Source organism: Vigna unguiculata, chromosome 3 (genome assembly GCF_037176805.1).
Source record: "Vigna unguiculata cultivar grain cowpea cultivar isolate G323 ecotype 2 chromosome 3, ASM3717680v1, whole genome shotgun sequence".
Taxonomy (NCBI): Eukaryota; Viridiplantae; Streptophyta; class Magnoliopsida; order Fabales; family Fabaceae; genus Vigna; species Vigna unguiculata.
The window spans coordinates 28,753,800-28,758,780 of record NC_140794.1 but is presented as its reverse complement, the minus strand read 5'-3'; positions in this window follow the sequence as shown (position 1 = coordinate 28,758,780).

Here is a 4,981-nt window from a genome sequence, read left to right as displayed (position 1 = left end):
ATTTTACTATTATTTTATTATTATCATTGTTTTATTTTATTTGTGATATCATTATTATTTTTTATTATTATTGCTTTATTTTACTACTTTTATTATTATTATTTTGTATTTATTAGTATTATTGTTTTATTATTATTGATTCATTTTATTTTATTATTATTTTCATTATTATTATTTATTTATTTATTTTTTCGTTTTATTATTATTATTATTATTATTGTTGTTGTTGTTGTCGTTGTCGTTGTTGTTATTGTTATTATTATTATTTTTTATTATTATTACTATTATTATTATTATTAAAGATATTTAAAGTACCAACATAATATATTTTTAATGCTCAACAGAGGACAACGTCCAACAACCAAATAGAGAATCTGGACTTGTTGGGTATAACACTTTGTTTTGATGGTTTTATGTGAATTTATTGTGATTCTCCGGGATGTATGAAAGCAATGACATGATTATGTTTTTATGTATGATATTGTGTACTTGAGTTCAACTTAAAGATATGAAAGTGTATTTACTTGTCATGGATGCATGTTTTGCATGAATTGAGTGTCTTGTGTAAATAGGTGCATTGGAACTTATTCTAGAGTTCCAAAAACCAATAAATTACCAGTTACTGGAACCAATTTTCGCCAGGCGATGCAAACAAGGTGCCAAGTGGTTCCAGGTGCTGAATTGGACTGCGAGGAGGATTCTACACAGCTTTGGATAGAGGTTTTGATGCGACACTTTGTTGGGGGCCCAATTTTGAGTGTAACTTGTATTGGGGTAACACGTGGCCACTCAAGGTTGTAGTCTGCTAGTTTTGGAAGTCCAGTGGAGTGTGCGGGCTCGTAAGGATGGATTCCGGAAAATTGCCCTCCTTAGTGTCATCTAATGAGTTTGGTAGTCTTGGGACAAATACAGACTGTGATTCGTATTGGGAAACTCCACTTGGTGTTGCGGATTGTGACCGTGACAAGATCATTCCCATGTGTGGACTATAGGTGGTGGCCAGTAGTCGGAGGGGCGAGTAGACACTCGTGACAGTAAGGATCGATCAAAGTAATTATCAAAGGGTGTAGAATCAAGAGGCGTATAGAGCAAGTGATGAAGTTTGGGGTGTGAGACTTAAGGGTTATTAGAAGTGTTTGAATTATTGAATGGTTATTTATTATATTGTGTAGTGCACTTTTATTTTGTTAAGTTCACCCTATCTATTTGTGATTGACGATGATCATGTAACTCGTTACATGGGAGCAGTTGATGTTATAGGAGATGCTGGTGAGACTTAGCATCGGAGCGGGGCAACTTGGGGATTTTATTTCTACAGTTATTTTTATGACGTTGTAATCTGGATTTGAACTTGGATTTGAATTTGGATTTGAATTTGGATATGTAAGGTTGAATTAAATTTTATGTTTTAAACATTTTGGCAATTATAATAAAGTTTTTATTTCCTGCGTTTTGGGAAAGGTGTTGAATAAATGTTATATTTTCAATTATTTATTAATAAATTTATTTGAATCAGTAATATCAAGTCAGGATGTTACATTGACCTCATCTCTACCCCCAAATAATCAACTTGGACCTTTTATGGTGGATACTCTAAGTTTGAGTAAGGAAGCTTCATCGATCGAAATGATCCCTCTCATAACTTCATTTCTTATTGAAGGTGGAGTAAAGAAGGTTCATCGACCGAGATAATCCCTACCATAATTTCATTTCTTATTTAATTTTGGGTAAGCAAGCTTCATCGTCCGAGATATTCCTTTCCACTTAATCTGAGATTATCTCTCTCTTGGACAAGGAAGCTTCCTCGACTGAGATGATCCATCCCATAATTTTTTTTATTATCTAAGTTTGGGTAAGGAAGCTTCATTGACCAAGATTATCCCTCCCATAACTTCATTTCTTATTTAAGTTTAGGTAAAGAAGCTTCATCGTCCGAGATGATCCCTCCCTCTTGGTCTGAGATGATCTCTTCTTTAGGCTAGGAAGCTTCATCTACCGAGATAATCCTTTCTATAACTTCATTTATTATCTAAGTTTGGGTAAGGAAGCTTTATCAACCGAGGTTATACCTCCATAACTTCATTTATTATCTAAGTTTGGGTAAGGAAGTTTCATTTATCGGGATGATCTCTCCCATAACTTCATTTCTTATTTAATTTAGGTAAGGAAGCGTTATTGACCAAGATGATCACTATCATAACTTCATTTCTTATTTAAGTTTAGGTAAGGAAGCTTTACCGTCAAAGAATTATCCCTCCCGCTTAGTCTGAGATGATCTCTTCGTTGGGGGAAGGAAGCTTTATCATTCAAGATGATTCCTCCCACTTATTTATGTTGATTGGGTAATGAAGCGATTTGTCAGCCTTTAAAGTTGTGAGTCTAGAAATATGAAGATTTATGTGTCAACGTCAAGCGACAAATCATTCAAGATGATTCCTCCTTCGACAAGACAATTATTTTCCCCTTTTACATTACGAAAAATACACAAGGGTATTCATTAGCATTTACAAAGGGTTTCAAACGTCCCTAAAGGTAATTAATGAGGGTCAGATATATAAAGGTGTCTCAATTTTAGGTAAAAGATATCTTAACCTTGTTATCATTACTAAAGTGATCATATATTCCTCACCACTGACTTGAGTGTTAGAGTACTTGCTGGTACCCTCTCACCCGTGGTTCATATCATACTTGACGAGGACATCCCAATCTTGAAGACAAAGTACATTTCGACAAGCAGTAGGATAACAATACCTTATCTTGTAGGACAAATCGTTTCCATACAAGAACACATATCCTTCCCGAAAAAATAACATCTGGAAGTTATATAATATTCCATGTGGAACTCGGTTTGTCATATGAAAAACACTCCACATGTCATTTGTTGGAAAGATGTTTTACATTACTTTTTTACATTACTTTCATAAAGTTTAAGGATGAAATAGTTTATAATTTACTTTAAAGATGAACACACTTTTTTATAATAATTTTAAGAGAAAACATATTTAATAAAACAAAATTAGACATACATCATAATAATAAATAATATAAGAAAATCACTAAATAATAATCAAATTTAGTGACAAAAAATAATTAGTCATTATATTGACTAAGTTAATTAGACACTATTTTATAAATTAAAACATTGATAGTTAATGTAGGACACCAATTTATATTCCAATTTATAAACCAATTACAATTTTTTTTATTAATAATACAAAATATTTTAGATACCAACAATTTTTAGTTCATAAAATGACTCTACTTAGTTAATACAATGGTTAAGTATAATAGTGAAGTGGCCTATAAGTCAAACAATATTTTGAAAAGTTTTAGTAAAAAGCAGCACAAAAGCACTAAGTCTTGACAAAGTTTTGTTTGTGACACTTCTAAATAGAAGTCTACAATGCATATAACAACTTTATAAAACATTTACACAAACTTTTATGTGCTTAAGTTCACAATATTTTTCCTCATTTTTTAAATCTTTTAACGCTTAAGAAATCTCTTCTATTAGGTAATCTCTCAGAGAGTCGTATATTCTTCACATTTATGTAAAGTTAGATTCTAGGAAAGGAGCATATCGTATTTTATATTTGATCAACCAAGTGTGAAGTCTTTTACAAAAACAACTTTAGTATTAGGCTCGAGAGGATTTGAGTACATACCGGACAAATATTATGTACATATTACTAAACTTACTAAACACATGGATAATTTAGTGGACAACATTTGTACATTCGTGTAAGTCATAAATAACAATGAAAATATTTGTAAATATTTGATTATTTAGTATAACCTAATAAATATGACTTAATAGTTGGTATCTATGGAACTAAAATACGCGTGTCTAGGGTATCCACGAATAAAATTTGTGGCAGATAGTTGGTACCTATGGATATCTTCAACTCATGACCAATTAAGTTGCAGCGTTCCCATCGTCACTACGATCACCAGGAGTTTCCATATCTGCTCAAACCAAGGAATTGATGATCATTGCAAAAAGGAAAACCACACAAGAAGACAAACATAAGCAAAAGGGTAAGCTAGAGTAAAAAGATTTTTATCATACAATTGAGTAAGCAATTTAAAACCAAGAACACATTAGTCATCCAAGCATGTGATAGCAATCAACAAGACTCTAAGACTCAATTTATCGAGATACATATAATAGATCGAATTCACTAGATGCTTGCACTTGTGGTGGCCTTTATTGCTCTGCAGAGTCATTGCCAATGGATTTCACCCTACCACACACAAGGTTAGCCTTCAAACATCTAAGACTATTCTCCTGCCAAAAACTAGAGCCTCCCGTACTCTCATCACTTGAATCAGTCTGCTCTACGTGAGACTAACTGATTCTTTAGAGTTTTAGGATGCAATCCTTACTTGAATCCTTATCTAATTATATACACTAAATACCACCATGAAAACTCACCAAGAGTTTCATGGAATTACGTCTATCTCATTCCATAACCATGTTTCTCATACCAAACCACATTGTATCTCACACATTATTACATCATACCAAGGCCCATCCAACCAGTCAAGATCCATATTTTATTCATTCCAAACTCAACATGTAACAATCTCATTTAATCACCTTAAGCATATGCATATCATACTTCATACTTTTAAAACAATAAACCAACCAAACATGGGAGCATAAAAGCCTTTAAACACTCTGCTGTCAATCTCGCTCAAGCTTACAACTCTCGCCTGGGCGAGATTTCAAATAGAGGGCACTTCGAGTTCTCGCTCAAGCCAGCCCATCTCGCGAGATTACTCTCGCTTAGGCGAGAGGCCTTCGCCTAGGCGATAACTCGAGACAGAGAAGGGGGCGAGTTACTGCTATTCTCGCTTAGGTGAAAGCTCCTCACTTGGGCGAGAGCTTCTCATTTGGGTGAAAAACACACTCGCCTAGGCGAGCTTAGTAGGTCTCGTCTGTTCTCACGCGAGCAAAAACAAGAAATACAGTTCAAGG